The sequence below is a fragment of the Manacus candei genome, unplaced genomic scaffold, assembly GCF_025592945.1.
Source record: "Manacus candei isolate 608988 ecotype Guabito, Panama unplaced genomic scaffold, ASM2559294v1 h1tg000034l, whole genome shotgun sequence".
Lineage (NCBI taxonomy): Eukaryota > Metazoa > Chordata > Aves > Passeriformes > Pipridae > Manacus > Manacus candei.
In genome coordinates this window covers 14,109,244-14,127,426 of record NW_026138082.1, presented here as the reverse complement: position 1 = coordinate 14,127,426, position 18,183 = coordinate 14,109,244, and the positions used below count along the sequence as shown (strand labels likewise).

Here is an 18,183-nt window from a genome sequence, read left to right as displayed (position 1 = left end):
CAGGTAATTTTTTATGAAATGTGAAGCTTTTTTCTCTAATTTCTGGGGTTCCTGGGTGTGCTCTTCGAAATCCAGAAGCACTGGGCAAGTCCTGGGCTACTGACAGCCTGGGAATTCTGTGCATTGCTCTGCATACAACCATTTTTCCTCCTATTTTCATGTCATCCTCTTGTGCATTGGTCTAAATGTGGGTGCCTGTCCTGAGAATGCACTTAGTGTAACTTCCCCATGATGAGTAGTTTCACTAATCCAAAACTAGGATATCAGGGTCTCAGTGCTGTGTTCTTTGGAAAGACACAGTATACTAGAGGATTTTATTTTGTTGCTACTTAAGATGATTTCTTTTTGCAACCTGAATTTGTTTATGGGCAGCTTAACTATTTTGCCAGAAGTTTTTTCTTTGTACCCAGAAATGGTAATTTGTATTCCCACTGCATCACTCTGCTACCCTAAGTTTACTTCCATGTTATCAAATAGCTGAGGTAAATAGTTGCCATTAGTATATCTGAATTATTTTTATCTGAACTCCACTTGGCATAGTGGCATCATTTCTTTTCTCTTGGTTCCTTCTTATTTGTGCAGCTGAAGAACATTCTTCTCTTTATTTTCCTTAGCAATTTTTAATTTAGCTGATATTTCTCGCTTTAGTTTTGGGCTTCCCAGCCCTGACTTTTGGGTTAGCTCCACCATGATTGCTTCCAACCTCTTTCCTCTGCTTTTATTGTTGAGGGCAAGTTCCATTTAACTTTTAATCATTGATTTAAAGATTCTCCAGCTTCTCTAATATCAAAATCCTTGAGGTATTGGTTGCTTTTGAGTTTTCTAATTGCTTTTATTAATTTATCTAAATTAGATCTTTTTGGGTGTTAGCACTTAACATTCAGGTCTAGTTTTGTTCTTCCGTTATGACCCAGATTATGATGGTTTCTCTAAATGTTCTCCTCACTTGCCCAAACTGTCTGGAGTTTCACCTAGGTTCAGTGACCAGCTGAAGGCATTTGTAGAGCATGGCACATTTTTTCTTTTTAGTACTAATCTAGTAGAAATCTTTATCTTCGTTCCCCAAAGTAAGTAAATATACTGCACTTAGATTCCCTTTGAACTTTGAATGATGCTATTCAGTCATAAATGTCAATTTGTTAAAATAGCAGACTATCTCATTATCTTTAACATAAATTCAGTCTTTCCAAAGCATGTCATTTCCTGCTGCCAAGGTGTAGTTGCTGTTCTACCTTGTTTATATTATGCTTTTAGTGTCAGATTTCGTGTCTTGTGTTGTTAGTTCAAGCTTGATAGGCATCTCTGTAAATTGATTACAACCCTCTTACCTACCCTTTGCTTCCAAGAAACATCAAATCTTTCTGCAATTACTTGCTTCTTCCCTTAGAAGCAATTTTTTTCTTTCTGTTTGATTATGCCCCCCCCCCCAAAAAAATGAATAAAATAATTCCAGTTCCAGATGTTTAGAAGAGAGCAAGGCTACTTTAGAAATTATCACAAACCAAATGTTTCCTGTCAGAACTGAGTGAATTTCGTATTAGTGGTTATTTACAAACAGCACATTTGTTAAAAAGTGGCATTTCTTGCAAATCCTTTCATTCCTTTTATTCTGGTCAACTTTAAATAATAATTTCAGGTGAGAAAAATGGGGAGAAAATAGATTTTGAATGTCAGCATATTTGGTTGTGGAAAAAAAAAAGAAAGCAAAAAGTTTTGATTCTTCTTGTGTAAAATGTTTTATTCAACACATCAAATTTATGTTTAATTACCTAAACTCTCTGAGGTGTCATTAAGAATGGAGGTGAAGGAGGAAAGAGATTGCATTTGTTAGTGGGATGCAGGAGACCCAGTTTTTCTCCTGTTTTCCTCAGGCTGGCAATCAAACTGGGAAAAATCACATTCACCCAGTTCTGTTCCTGATATTAAAAGTCTTCTTGTTAAAGGAGATGCTGAATAAACAATTATTTAATGAAGTGGATATTGTCTATATAGCAGTGGAAATTTGTACTTTTTGCATGCACAGTTCTCCAGGTCCAGAGTTCACAAGTGATTTGCTCTTGAGAACGGAGCTGCTTCTTGACTGCTTTGTCTTTTAGTCTGCCAAAATGAAATAGGTAAAATGGCTGGAAGTATAGCAGCTCTCTTCTACTGAGAATGTCCAGCAGCTGGAACAAGAACTAGCAGCACAGCTGACAGAGCTGAAGGTGGAAATAGAAGACAACAGGGTACTCCAAGAATGCCTAGTGGGGCATACAGGTACCAAGAATTTGCTAGGGAACGAAGGGGAGAGTGGAGTTATAGCAACGTGTTGTATCTTCTTGGGTTTTTTTTTCAATTGTGATACAAAAGTTGTGTGTGTCTAACTGTTCAATTTTGAGACCTGAATACATACATGGGAGTCAGGAGTACCAGCTTTTCCATTGTGTGTTTACCACAGAACTGTGGCTGAAATGGAAAGGAATGTCAAAACATAAACTAAATTGATTTCATGGTGCATATTGTAAGCAAAACTTTAGACCTCCCTAGCATTTCAAGTATGTCCTTCTTACAGGGAAGAGGAAGCTTCTCCAAACATAACGCCACAATGTATAAACAGAGTGGTCACATATAAGGCAGCTGCTCTCACTTTCCTCAGTGGTTATGAGATGCAAACTATGGCAATGTGCCCAAGTTTGGCACTGTGCTTCAGGGAAGCTGTAGACTACCTGGAGAATATGTGGAGGAAAACAGAGGTGAAGAACATTTGATTAGGACAGTTAAGACAAAAAGGAAAGGAGCTGGATTTATGTCTCCACTCTGGTTTCTCTAGATTATAAATCTTGAGACACATGGCAGATTGCTGTAAAGGTGAAGAGATAAACTTCTGTTTGCACTTATGAATAGGACATAAAATAATGGGCTAAAATTCAAGCTTTCCAAAGACAGTGTAAATAAACACTTGTCTCTAGACTAGGAGGTTGCTGACCATCTGTAGTGACCATCCATCTTTAAGAACAGGATAGATAAATACCTTTAGGGAACAGATTTACTTTTTCCTGCCTTAGAGCAGTGGAAGTGGTAGATGATCATAAGCCCCCTCCTGATCCTACCTCTTTGAGGTTCTGAAGTGTTCCCTTAGAGTTTGCCATATATTGCTTTTGGGTGAGACTTAGGAGCCCCTTTTTTTAATGGTCCAGTTTTTCACCTGTTTTTAATTTTCATGAATTTGTTTCACTCAAGTACATTAAAAATGTGTAATGTATGGTTCCTGTAAGTATATTTATCATAGAATCTTAGAATATATCAAGTTGGAAGTGAGCCATAAGAATTAATGAGTCCAACTCCCTGCTCCTCACAGGACTACCTCAAACTAAACCATATGACAAAAAGCATCATCCAGACACTCCTTGAACTCTGCCAGGCTTGGTGCTGTGGCCATTTCCCTAGGGGCCTGCTCAAGTGACCAACCAGTGTCTGGGTGAAGATCCTTTTCCTGATGTCCAGTGTTGATATATGGGAATTAAAAACCAGTTCTTCTCCAAAAGTTTCCTCAGCTCCCCTTTCTGTGACACGGGTGTACTAGGAAGGTGACTAAATTGTGAAGGATGCTTGTCAAGGAGCTCCATTGCATAGCTGTGCATTGTAGTATGTGTTCATAGGATTGACAAACATCCTGATGGACTTTTTCAGGGCTTTGAGGTGGAAGAAAGAGTTTGCCAAAAAAATCTGGTAATTAAATAAATTCTGCTGGTTTAATATAGTCTTTTCATATCATTAAACTTGCTTACTCTTAAATTCACCATCTGAGCTATATACTGGGCCTGAAAAAGGTTTGATTTATACCACCTTGTATGTAGCATCCTACTGAACTTTTTTTTCCCTGTGACTCTGTTGGAATTCCAAAGGATGCATCTTGTTTCAGAAAAGAAAGAGAGGTAATACTGAAGAAAGGTTTATGGATAGGTGGCTAAAATAAACACTGGTTTAAAAAAAAGATCTCTTTGCTCTTTACCAAGAAATAACTGAAAATTAAAACAGAGAGAATTATATGTTTTTTTGAATCTGGGCCTGTAAAGACAGAATGGGAAGGGTCGTAATGTTGTTTGCACAGTAGTAACACAGCATGACCCTATTTGAATACTAATCTGGACCTGGCTCTGCAGCGTTTATTTATGTGACAACTCTCAAATAAATTCAAAGCCTAATGATTTTTCTCTATCTGCCACTTCTTTAGAATTTTTTTATAGCCTGAAAAACAGATAAATTCAACGTGTTCTCCTTTTGCAGGTGCCAGAAGCAAATCCCTGTGTTATTCAGGCTGCTGTCATGCAGAGGGAGGTAGAGAGCTGGGAATAACCTGAAGGGAGCACACAGTAGCAAGCTTGCCCCTGCTGCTGACCCAGGTAGGGATCCCACTTCCTGCAAGGACCCAGGAGCTTTCTCTGGCCCAGCAGGTTGCATTGTGCACATTTGAAAATATAAAAACAGCATGAAACTCCCTTCTGAAAACAGGAATGAAAATATCAGTGGTTGCAGTTCCCTTGTATGATATGAAAATTTTCTCTTCTTCTCTTTCTTTAAAGGACGGGAATCTATGCCAGATCAGGTGGGCTGGGACAAGGTTCTCCCAATTCTCTGATGGTTTTGTGCTGTTCTAGGACATCTGTGTTGCAGGCTATTGTTATTTTTATTTTCATTTTTAAGAGGAATTCAAATTTCTAGGTTCAGTGGACTGAATTCTGCCGTTTTCCTTGTATTAACTAGGGTTTTTTTAACACCCAATAATACTTCCACTGGGTCAGCTTAGGGGAAGTACACTTTGGTGGCTGACTAGCTGTTGTTTTGGTGTTACTCTCCAATGCTAAGGATGATCTATATGCTGTCCAAGTTTCCTATAATGTCAAGCTGCTATTGTTTACAAATGTGTGATTTGCTGGTTATTTCTGATTTCATTCACCTTTTTTTGCAGACATTATTACTCTGCTAGCCCAGAGTAAATATTTGCACATGCTAAGATAGAAGAGCTTTTGTGTGCATGACAGTGTTATTGGACAGTTTTATCCCCTTTATCAGGAGAGAATCAAACCTAGGATCTGACATGTATACATCTAGCACAGCAGCTGTTCATGAAAAACAATGTGTCAGCAACTGCTTTTTGTTCCACCCAAATTAAAAGCTATTAATGCTAAGGGTAATTTTCGTCTAGACTTTCCCTCTGACTTATAGTCAGAATTAGCTGCTCAGAAAGATTCACTATTGGGACTGAAATTCCCTTTTCCTCATTGGGTCAGAAGTACCATTTGTAATCATTTAGAGAGGAAATAAACCTTTGAGATTACTCACAAGCTATGATTCCTCATGCAGTGGGAATGCAGTGGCCTTCTAGCTAATTCAGGAAGAAAGTGCAAAAGTAACAGTCTCTCTTTTATATATAAAAACAAAAGAAAATTAGTCACATATACAATGTTCAGAGGGCTGCAAGGCTTTCAGTGGCAAGGTAAAGTTGTCTGACAGGAAAGAAAAATCCAGTGTCACAGGAAGATCTGATGATTTACACCTGGTGGTTATAGTGTGTCACCTACAGTCTCTGAAGGTAGCTTTCTCCAGGTAAGATGAGCATTTTTTGAACAGTGAAGTATAATTATGAAGCATCCAAGTCTTGGATAAGAAAATAGACAAAGGAAGATCAATGTAAGAAATCTAGAAATCTAGAGGTTTGTAGCTAATGAACTAGACTGCATACATGTGACTTTCAATTCTTCTAGCAGATTGATTTTACTAGAAAGGAAATACTGCAATGATAAAAATTAATTTAGGTAAGTGGAGTAGTGAACTCCTTGTGTGCAGTGTAGCATTAAGCTGCTTGGATCTGAGGAGATCCAGGATGAGGAGAAAGCTTGAAGAGATAGAGCAGGACAGTGTCAGGGACTGAAACATCTCAAGTCTGCAGACTTGGGGAGTATTTGTTTATTTAAGCATCACCTTTTGTAAATAAATTTGAATACTTCCTTATTTTATCTAATTTATTCAATGATTTTATTTTATCAGTTCTACAAGTCATTGACAGTGAATAAACTTCTGGAATTAGATACAATGGAGAACTACTGTTTGTTTTTTCTCTTTTGTGTTTTATTTTGTTACTAAGTTTGCCACTGAACAGTTTTTATGCTTTCTAAAGGACTAAGAAAAACAACTGATATGTTCTTAACCCAAGGTTCTCCAACCACTGCCTATTTCTCATAGAATGAATGTGACTGATGAGAAATATCCTGATGTGGTCCGAGACAACTGGGAAAAATTAAGAAGTGCTTTTGATAAGAATTCAGATATTTTTAATACTGATGTGTTTCCCTGATTAAGAGTTTTAGGAAGAAATGGCGAGAAATTATCAGCTTTCTTTTAAAACCACAGTCCTACATATCTTTTGTTGATATGTATTTTCTGAGAAAGGTTAACAGTGAAAATGTTGCCATCCTTGGTTTGCATGCTTAAGGAATTTGGAGTGTGGCTTTTAAAGTCAGCAAGAATCCTGGAAATCTGGTGTTCAGATTTCAGAGTCTGGAGCCCTGAATATGCAGCAGTTGCTCCCCTGGCCTTACTGTGCCCTGGGCTGCAAAAGCAGGCTGTTCAGAAGGATGCTTGTGGGATCAACTTGGTGGAGAATCCAAGATGTTTTTCCAATTATGCCAAATCCTGAAACTCACCCTGCCAATTTCCTGCAAGAATATTATGTAAAATATTTCTGTGGGTGGCCTGTTTCTGGAGAAACTAAGAGAAGAAAACTATTATTTAAAGACTTATACTGAAATAACTCTAGGAGAATTTGCTTGTGGTTATTTTCAAGTTCTCTTTCGTTTTGAAGGAAGGGAGTGATGTTATGTAGTTACCTGTGTGAGTGGTACTTAGCAAGCAAGGCAGCATTTAAGTCCTATGATTTAACCCATGCTGTTACATACAGAGTGGAAATGGTATGGAACTTTAGGAGCTCACAGGATTATTGCCTCTGGAAAAGCACAACCCCTCTCTCCTGGGGGGGCACACATCCTCCTTGCAAGTGAGGAATGGGCTGGCCAGGGTGGAGGAATGAAAAGGGGCTGTGACTTGTTCTACCTGTCTCCTTTCTTCACTGCAAACCTCTACCACAAGGGATGTACCTGTGGGTCTGCACAGAGGAGGAAGGCACAGCCCTCAGCTGGAGTAGCACTGCCCAACCAGTGAGCATTGAGAGCAGTGCCCTTTGTTAGTGGTCTAATTAAGCTCTAACTGGTCTAACTGGCTATGCTGGTACAGCTCTCTTTGATTCCTTAGGCCCAAAGGGGTCCCATGAGGGGAAGATATGGCAGCACTGCCCCAGGAGTACAGTGCCATCAGTGCAGGAAGAGGGTGGTTAAGCTCTTCTTTCCAAATGAAGGCCTTTGAACCTGCCACATTTCTCTTACATGAACAGGATAGGAGAAGGAGGGATGATCCTTGATCTTGGATATGGTGGGCTAATAATGTACAGAGAAGGGCGCAAGACCTACAATACATCACAAAGTTCACCTGAGCCATTCTGTGGAGTAGAGCCTTATTGGTATTAAAAGCAAATCAAACATGCTCTAGCTCATTTTGATTTTCAGTATCTAGTTATCTAATATTTGAGGAACAGTATCATATTACCATCATAAGCTTCATTAATCTGCTATGTAGATCTGAGCATCATAGATGAAACAGCAGAATGATTAGACAAGACATTAAAAAACAAAGCAGAAATAAAGCACAGAGTAGAAACACAGATGGCCCTTTATTGATGAAACAATGAGAAAAAAATTTGATTACATGTAGTTCCACTAAACCCCAAGATTTTTGCTGAACTTTAGCAAACTCTAACTTACCTGCTAGGATCTTTGCATGTATCAGCAGTACTCACCGGTACTGGGTAAAGGACAATCAGTCGATACTTATTTGGGCTTTCAAAAATCTTTGGAAAAGTAGTAGCAGAAAAAATGCTGCTGTTTGTTATGGTTTGGCCTAAGACAAAAACCAGCCAATCAACCAACCAACCAAACAAACCCGCAGTGTTAAATATACCCATCAAAGAGCTGGAAAAAGGGAAGAAAATACGACAAAACTTACAGGAACACAGTAGTTTTGGCTCTTCAATGATGAAGGAATACTGGTATCCTTCAAAGCCATGAGCAAGCCTGAGATGATGTAAAGAAGGAGAAAGCATTTCAGTTCTTTGAAAAATGTGTGCTATGTTGCCAACAGACTCTCCAACACTGATACCAGGCCAAATTCACCATCCCAAGCACACCCTTGTTTCAGAAGTTGGTGATAGCAGCATCATGCCAGAATCAGATACCAGAGAGTGATAACTCTGAAATAGTAACATACTTAAAGTTCTTATGGCATGTGAAGATTTGGGAGGTGTGTGTGAGAAGAGTGTTGTATGCTCCTGAGCCAGCACTCTGTTCAGACAGAAGGATTTGTTAGCTGGCATCCTTTCCATGCTTGAAGATAGGCACTCCTCCAAGGACCGTGGAGGTGCCTCAACCTCCAACAGCTGTTTGTCTTTTGGGGTCTGGTAGAAGGCCTTTTCTTAAAACAGATATGAAAATAATAAAAATCCACACAATGTGGGTTTCCCCCCCATCACATTCCATTCTCTGACATACTTCAGCTTCAGGATTAAATAAAAGGGAATTACATCATTGTGTGGATACAAAGCAAAGGACACTGATGGCACTGCTTACAGACATGTTGCTTACACTCATGTTGCTTGAAGTGTTGATGTTCTCCAGCTGGTCTGATTATGGCTTTTTGCAGAATCCTGCCACAAGGACACAGTTTTCACTTTGCCCTGGCACAGAACTAAAACCTGGGACTATAACCTTAAGGATCTCAATAACTCAGCTGATGAGATGGAGTAAGTGAAATGCATCTCTCAATGCAAAAAAAAAAAAAAAAAAAAAAAAAATTTTAAAGTATGGAAGAAAGTTCCATTTATTACGAGTTAGTGTTTTGCTTCACGAAAATGAGATTGTGGCATTTTTGCTCTTGACCGGAAGCAGAAAAAAGGTTCAGCTCGCTCCCACTAACCTCTAGTAACGGCTGGCATCCACATTTTCAGTATCATGGCTCTGAGGCCGTACCTTTGTTCTCTTAGCTCTCACTCCTGTTTTTGTTGGTTTTGTGTGTTTTCTCCAGTTTCTCTGCCCTTGTTTGGTGTCTCCCTGAGCTGTGGTACTTCCACTAGAGGTCGACTGCAACACACGCTTGCCCGGGACTTTGCCAGCCTCCACAGATCAGGAGACACCAGCAGGAAAACTCATTTTTTCTGTCATCTAAAACGTGAAACCAACTGAAAATCTCCACCGTGTGTCCAGGGTCAAAAAGAGATGCGTAACTGTTAAACAGAAACAGCACACTGCTTTTAAATGCATGGCTTGCCTTACAAACTGCACCTTGTATGAGTGCAGGTGGTCAGCTGAAAAGGACGAAGGTTTGGTTGCATAAGCTGGCCTGTAAACCTTTCCTCAAATTAGCATTTGAGTAGTTCAGCTGAACTTACTGAGCTATCAGAGATAAGCGCAGGCAGACTTGTTTACACAACTAGGCAATGATGTACCTTACCTTTACTGTGGGCTGGCAGTGGCTTCTTAATTTTTGAACAGGATTTTCAAAGTAAATCTTCTAGGCTAATGCTATTCCTAACAAAGCCAGTGATAAGAGATCTGCTATTGACTTTGGTTGAAGGACAGTGGTTTAGAAAACACTGGTCTTCTTTTTGGAGTCACCAGAATTAACAGCAGGGACTTTCATTGTGTCTGCTGGAAAAGATGGAAAACACAGGACCAGAATGTCTTCTTCAGTCCTTTACCACTCCTTTTTTTTTTCCCTCATAATATGCAGTATTACTTTGCTCTAGGATTTCATATCAATCGTAGGAAATTTACAACAGTACCATCTCCTTTTGTGTTTTAGGTTCTCCAAAAATTTAGAAGCATCTTCTGCAAAAAGCTGACAATGAGAACTTTTCCACTTTATGATGCAGAGGTTTTTCAGTCAGAGAACTGGGGCACGCTAGATCCAGCCAGGGCTTTGAAAAAGAGAGACAACTGGATCCCTTATTTAAAGGTAATTATGAGGAACTTCCCTCTTTAAGTTATTGTTAGTCCTAACCAGTCTTCAGGATGTACCAAGATACATTTCAGTGATTAAAGTCTAAAATGTTCCTTTTGACAAATGGAGTGAATATTTTTTTAATAATCCAGGCCTTATCAAACTACAATATTTCTGTATAGTCAAGAGCCTCTATTCATATCTGTTGAAAATACAAAATGCATGTGTTGCATTTTCTTTACTAAATATTGCCTCCTATATCAAAAACATGTAGCAGTATTCATAAGTTTTTTTGTTACTTTTATGACAACCAAGTTAAGCCTAAAGTAGATCCCTGGATGAAATTTTGATGAAATTGAAACAATGGAAGAAAGGAACTAAGTTGATGGACCTTCATTCAAAATCTCTAGAGTTAATGTGACTTAAAGTGATTTAATTTAAAGTTATTTTAATTTATTTATTGGGCTCTTCCAGGGAAATTGAAATCTCTAGAGAAAAGTTGCCTCAGGTTTATGTATCATGTATTTATGCCTGAATTCATTAAAGACCCATTACTAAGGTGCTACAGAGATATTTTCCCCTGTCTTTCTCAGTTCAACAGTTTCAAAAGGCAGCTTGAACGCTTCCATATATATTCAAAAGCTCTGAAGTTCACCTAAGTCAGGTCAAAATCAGCCCTGGCAGTTGTTTCAAAGGGATTGTTCAGAACTGCCTTTTTTTAAATATGATCAAGGTTCAGACCTGTGCTCCAAAGATAGAGACTCCAATAGCAAGGTACAAGTTGGTAGGGCACAGTGCACCCCAGGGAGCAGTTACTGAGTGTCTCTATTTTGGTTCTAGCTTCACAGGTTCTCTTGATTATGGTAATATAATGCCGGTTTTGGACATTTTGAGGATGTGCTGCAGGACAGCTCTGTCTAGGTTGCGTGCTACCCAGCCTCCTTGGAAAAATGGCAATGTATATTCACAGATCAGGTCTGCTTTGCATCCACAGCGAGCTTGAGGCACCTCTTACACCTCACATTCCTTTGTCCTAATTGCATCTTATTCACTGGATGTACCCTACAGGGCTGACCTGCACCTGCCCAGTAAGGTCTGCTCATTCACTCCTACTGCAGATGCATGAAAGAGCTGTGGGTGTGACAGACTGTCAGGTGTACTGGAGTCTTGCCACTTTTTCCCAGTGAAATTTGAGCAGGTCTGGTACCCTCATCCATAAAACTGGTATAACAGCAGTGCTCTTCCTCTGAAAGATGACATGAACTAATGCAATTAAGATGGTGAACTTCTACTGTAGGGCTGGATCTATATAAATATCATTCAGTAACACTGATCTTGCAGTCAAAGGATAATGCTACTGCCTCTCATCCCCTGGGTGAGCCTGAAGGACTACAAAAAATAAGAACACCTTGTAGTTCAGCTTCCAATTTTACACAGGAACCAGAAAATAAATAGCTCCTCTGAAGCTGTCAGAAGTCATGCCCCTGTGTGCCCTCTTCTATCAATAGTCACATACCTGACAATTAGAAAGTCCTTGATGTGCTGTCTCTGTCTTCCTTTAGTGCTCTGGTGGTGTTGAGTACACCAGAGCAGCCTTAAGCTGTGTCTCAAACTCATGTGAGGCTGTTTCAGCCCTGAAATGTCACTGAGCTCCTTTGTTTTCTCTCCCCAAGGAACCACTGCTCCAGTCATTCCAAATACCTCTGTCTGGCTTGAAGATCCCTACTGTCTAGAAAGGGGGTAGTGGGCTTGTCACAGGGTCCCAGATGCTGCTGTGTATGTGTTCAAGTTATGGGCAAGCCTTGATGTGGGATCCCTGCTGGCTGGTATCTGTTTAGTAGAGAAGCAGTAATGGATCAGAAATCGTTGACTCCCAACCAGTAAGAAAGTGAATTAAGGAAATACTTGGGAAATCAATGGAAAAATAATTCCCATAGAGTTTGATATTTAATTTTTATTAAAGGCTACTTGCTCCCCTGCACCCTCCTTTTTAATTTTTTTCCTCCTGTGTGAAGCGAGGAGGTTATCATCGAAACAGGTGATGAGGAGTCCTATAAAACTCCTGTTCTTAGTACCCTTAGAATTCTATCAAGGCTTTGCTGGAATTCCTGTCAACAAAATTTTACTAATGCTAATAATTGCTAAAACATGACTATGTTTTTCAAATTATACTTGATAGAAGTATATATAAGTATATATTATATATATTATATATAATATAATTATATTATATTATATATATAATATAATAATATATATATCAGTATATATTATAGTGATAGAAGTGGCAATTTAAAAAACTCCTGTGAGATTACATGTGTTTTTTAAAAATTACTTTTGTACTACTAATAATAATAATTTTATTTAACCTGGGATTTGTCAGTACTCTGTATATATTTAGTCTCCCTGGTTCCTGTCTAACATTCATTATTACTTTTGTGGGTCTCACAAAGCATTTGAGAGAGAACTCATCTTGCATTCCAAAAGTCAGAAAGTGGATATGTAGATTTTACAGCTGAGGCTGGCTTTACAATATTTTGAATAATTTAACAGATTTTATTTTGATGATACTCTTAGAAAGATTAGGCAATTATAGTCTTTTATTTTTAAATTTATTTAGCAGTGAGATAAGTTTTCTTTTATGATCCCTGTTTTCAGACCTTTTCCCCATGCCAGATACTTCACAAAGAAACCATTCTTTCAAAGCTTGCCACAACAGGTAATTTTTCTGGAATGCTTGGGTGCAAACCATCAGCACCACTAGCAGAAGTAAAATGGCTTTGCAGTTCACTGATAAAATGAAAAAAAAAAGATCATTCTCCTTGGTTTTTTTCCATAGTGACTTCTCACCAAATACAATATGTTTGATTTTGATCACCACTCATTAAGGGTGAGGGGCAACAGGAAAGGAGAGAGGTAGTCCCTCCTCTATGTAAATCTCAGGAAAAAACCCTATTTTCATATTCTTTCTTATCTGGTGTATTTCCTCCTTATGTTATAACAGGCAAGTCCATTTCTAAATTTTCACCTTGGAGAGGGGGCAGCAGACAACTGTCCCAAATCCAGGAGAAGCAGTAAGGAGCAGTGCTGCAGAGACTAGATGCTCTGAATTGACCTTGACTCACTGCAGGATGGGGTCTGGCATGCTGCCTCATTGGCCTTGTGAATCTTTTGTCTGTATTTGATATGATTTGAAGCAAGGTGTTGGACAGAGAGAGAGAGTGATAGAGGATCTCCAGGAACACAAGGTGTTTGAAACACATCCTGTGAGGTCAAGTTCTACTGCTTCTTTTCATGCTTCTGGACAGCAGAGCTATGATCATGTCTGGGAGGAGATCTGTGCCTGCACTGAGCCCCACCAGGTACTTAGAAGAGTAGAAATTATAAATAATTGCCAATGAACACATCTAGCAAGCGTTTGTCAGCTCTGATAGAGGGCTTCTCTAATAGATTTCTGTTTGGATACCAGCCTTCCTCTTTTTCAGAATTCAGTCTCCTGCTAGTGCTGGTAAGCAGGAGCTGCCCAGCTGCAGTGTGTGGTGGTGTGTCAAAGCTGTGTGCATAATGTCCTCTCCTCCTTGGTGCTCACCAGCTCCTCTGCAGCCACGGGTCCAGTACTGCACAAGCAGTGTGAGGTTGCACCTATGTAAAAATAACATGTGTATGTGCCTGTAGCAGGACTGGGGTGTGGATTTGGCCACAAGAAGTGTGCCCTAGTATTTACTGGAGGGTAATGGTATTAGGGAATGGGTTAGCATGTGTGTATTGAGGAGAGGGGAGGAAGGAAGGTGGCGTGCTTTGGTTGCTGGAAGCCACTCAGCAGCTAGGCACCTGTGGACCTGAGGGCAGATGCCTGCTTCGTGCAGAGACAGGTGTGATAGCAAGTTCCTCCTCTCAAGAAGGAAGTGGCATCTGTGGGCATCACCTCACAGAGGCTCAGAAGCTGTGAGAGAACTTCATGTTTTGGAGGAGGGGGAAAAAACCCAAATGGCCTCACTGGCAGAGTAGTGAATGAGAAGTAGGACCTACTTCTCTGGTATCTGGGGAAGTTGTAGTAACTGTGTGGCGAGCTCTGTGACTAATCCTCTGAATGTGAAGGTATCCCTTTGAAGCAGATGGACTTTGATTCCCTATTTCTTTATTGTCCTTCTGACTCAGAAGTCCTTCAGAGCCACTGCTTTGGTAAGTATAAAAGCACAGAACTGTTACATCCCAGAAGTTTCTGTATCTGCAGCCCAATGTTCAGTTTGTCTCACTCTACACATGCCTGCACCAGAGGGCCCTTGTGGCAAGGTAAGAAAGAACTGAAAAATCTCATTGTTTTGCTCTTGTTTTTTAAAGAGGAAAGGTCTCAGCTACTAGGGCTGGATGCAGCCCTACTATTAATGAGAAGGTCTTGGACCTCCGCGCTTGGCCAGGACCAAACAGGGCAGGAATACAGGAGCAGGGGAAAGGGAATAGAGGGAGAGAGAGAGACCATTTAGTCTCCCACCCATTCCCTCTTTCCTGCTGATTAATCTACCCCAAGCCTGGTGCCAACTCTGTGTTAAAAAATATATCCACATTTCTCTGTAAGGAAAAGCTCTCACATACTGAAATGTTTCCTACCTCAGGCTGACCCAGACTAAAAAATATTTGATTACTTAATGAAAACTTCAGAAAAAAACACCCAAACATTGGGTTGACATGATGATTAATTAAAAAAAAAAAAAAAGAAAAGAAAGAAAACAGGATTGCACTCTTCATCTTCTCTCAAGTGCACTAAGTCCACAAATGTGTTGGGAAAGAGTACGTGCTTGGGGGCCATGCAAGGAACACAACTGATCTCAATTTTGAAACAGTCTAGTCATCAAGGTTATTGCAAAACTAGAATTAGTTCCTCCACAAAGAAAAAAAAGATGCTATCCTGGTCTCAATGTATTTAAAATAAAAGTTTAGCTGCTATTCACAAATGTGCTGTCACTTTTTTCGTCATGTCACTCAAGAGTTTTCAGACAGCATTGTCTATCTTTTTAGACTGGAAATTTTAAGTGAAGAAGCTTCATCCACAGTCCATATACTTATTTTTGTATTTAACAGAGACGTACAACTAATGCCATTGATTCAGGAAATTATATTTTGATACTGTTTGACCTCATGTTATCTTAAGTAATAGAGATGGAAGGACCTAGTGTTTCTAAAATTTAAGAAATTAGACCTTTGAAGTCAATGAGGACAGGATGAGTGAGGATGATCATACTTAGTAAGGATAGAGAAATTTGTTCACAGATAATCTATCATTGCAAGGATTATGTAAAGAATTCATTGCCTGACAGTTTGTCATCAAGATGTTAGGCTTGAAGGAATTTTTGGAGACAATACACTCATGTCAACTTGCAAATTTATAGATCTGCCAACGTAGTCCTAAGTATATCCATGTCACTTCTGTGAGTAGCTTTGTTAGGATGTCTTGTGTTGAGAGGGATAAATTTGACAAGCACAAATCTGTAAAGATACGTTAATAAGATTTTCTTTAATCAGAAAAAACAATGCCAAGATCAATGCTATGAAACCTTTAGAAACTGGAAAGAATTCCAATTTATGCCATACAAATAAATTGGGATAGAGAAGATAGAAGAGTTTTTCTTATCTACTTGATTGTCTGAGGAAGTAAATTGGATAATGCCAAGTAAATCACTGTCCATAATGATCCACAATAAATAAATACTGTGTGACTCACATTGATCTTCTCATTTACACTGATACTAATGCCAGTTTAATGTCACTGATACTGGTAGAGTAATTCCTGATGCTTGTCAGAAGGCCTTGATGGAACTGAAACCAAGGCAGGTGTAGCTGTTTTCCTGTTTGCTGCTCTTCTGCTACTCTTTGTACTACAGCACAGAGGATGCTGGAAAGGAGTGAGAAAAAAAAACCCAACTATTTAATTTCGTTTTATAGAACGTTAGCTAGAGATTTTAATATATGCTTGTGTTGGGGGTGTTATGTACACATCACAGTTAAACTTTCCTACAGCCTAATCTGAGGTTACTTCTTCATTCCACACTATGATTTTGCCCTATGCTCATCCTATGACCTGCTGGAGCCCAGAAATCAGTTTTTCTTTTGTTTCTGGAAGAAAAATGAAAAACTAGGAGGTCAGATGTGTCACTAGCCATATCTGGGTTGAGGTTTTGATGAAACAGATGTTCTGAATTTCTTTGGAAAATTTCCTTGATCTGAGTCTTGCTGCAGTCTTGTCTTTGAAATGGGGTTAGCTCTTTCATACAGTCCAGGGACTTTATAAGAATAAACCACTAAGGATTGGAAAGCAATCAAATATTGTGGAGTTATATGCTCTGATAATTTCACTGCTGGCGGGATTATGAATTTCATCCAGTATGGAACTTCCTTTCCTTTTCTTGTGGTAAAGTCTATGCATAAAATTGTTTAACGTGCATATATGTATGTATATATTTAACAAACCCTGAAAGAAGGAAGAACAATGATACCATCATACTGTTTCTCTGACAGAAGCAGTAGTGCCATCCTTTTCCATTATTCCATTCTGCAGGTTTCTGTGACTGTCACTTCTGTAGGCAACACCAATCTTCTTTCAGACAACAGATGTAGCCAAACTGTCTGCTTTGGAGACGTTCAGAAATCTCCTTGAGTAGCAAAAATGTAATTACATTTTCCTGTCTGGAAAAAGGTATAGTTATAAAGGCATCTTATGTGGTGCTAGGGTTAGAAGAGGGCACAGCGACTGCCCACAGGGAGCACATAGTGGGGAGAGGAGCCTACTTGTCCCTTCTTTTCTTGCATCACCTGAGAGTCCCTGAGCTAAAGGTAAAAAACCCGCAACATAAAATCTGCAGAGTCAATTTTTTTAAGAGAGGAGCTGTCATCCAACTGAAAATGCAACTGTCTGCTTGGTCCAGAGAGTGTGCCTGGAGATCCATAACTATTTCAAGTTCATGGAAAGAAGCCTGACCACCAGTGCCACTGGCCACTCCTTCAAGCCTGGTCACCTAATTCTCAGCACAGAAGACACCTCCTGGATCTGTGCTGCTGAAAGAGGCACCGGGGTTTCTGGTGGCCTGAGTTCTCAGCCATATGGTCACTACACAAGGGGAGGTACCATGTAAGTCTTCCAAAGCACGTTCTTCACCAGGAGTGCCTAATCCGGTTCTCTGGATCTTTCCATGCCAACTGTGTTGTGATCAATTGCTGAATTGTCTGAGGGAGTCAGGGTAACCTGTTCCTCAGAAACATGTCTTAACTGGCTAAATACTACCAGTGGTCTGTAACAAACCTAAGAAATTTCAGTCACACGAAAGCACAATGTCAATAATGCCTGCCAGATAAATATTTACTTAGATAGGTGCTGCTGGTTGTGCTTAAACTAAGACATTTGTAAGTGTGGGACTATCACACAGCATAGAAGTTCCTGAGAAATCTAAGGCATTCTACAATTTATGGAAAACTCCTAATGACTTCTAAAATGTATTATTAGATTTAGGTAGAGTTTAGGACTTTCTTTTTTTAATCTGGGATGAGGGTATGTGCCTGAAGTGATATAATTACTACACTTGCTTCACAGATTGGAAAAAATAATTAAAAATTCAATTTCTAAGACTTATCAAACTTTGGTTCCCCAACTTTTTTTGTGAAATATACTGAACAGAACCAATATCTTATGCTGACATTACTGGTTGTATGTGAGATATATAGTATTTTGTCTTCTGAGCTGTGGAATTTCTCTGCAGCTCTGCTACCTTACATTCATCTCAAAGTTCTCATTTAGAAAGTCTGAAGAAGCATGAGAGTATCTTTTTCAAGGATTTTTTTCAACATTTTGAACTCATGTTTATTTCTCATTTACCAGAAACTCGTTTGTTTCCTGTAGAAATACACAGAACTAAACGCACAAGGTGTGTTTATAGAACACAACTCTTCCACATGGAAGAATTGTGGCTAGAACCAAAAAGGAAGTAGGCTTCCTACCACCATTTTTTGCTTATGTTAAGACTTCAGACATCCCACCCGCCCCCCAGGAAAACAAAACAAAACAAACTTCATGTCCCTAAACATGAAAAAATCTAAACTTCTTTGAAAATA

At 39.3% G+C, this 18,183-nt stretch overlaps 1 long non-coding RNA gene across 1 annotated transcript in view; it reads left to right on the top strand.

The window, feature by feature from the left end:
- The first annotated feature begins 2,102 nt into the window (after positions 1–2,102).
- The window catches only part of LOC127473153 (uncharacterized), a 28,253-nt gene continuing 12,172 nt past the window's right edge, over positions 2,103–18,183 (top strand). Inside the window, exons 1-3 of the long non-coding RNA XR_007905293.1 lie at positions 2,103–2,256; positions 4,267–4,382; positions 9,946–10,098. This is a non-coding gene — a long non-coding RNA (uncharacterized LOC127473153). The remainder of the gene's footprint in view (positions 2,257–4,266; positions 4,383–9,945; positions 10,099–18,183) is intronic.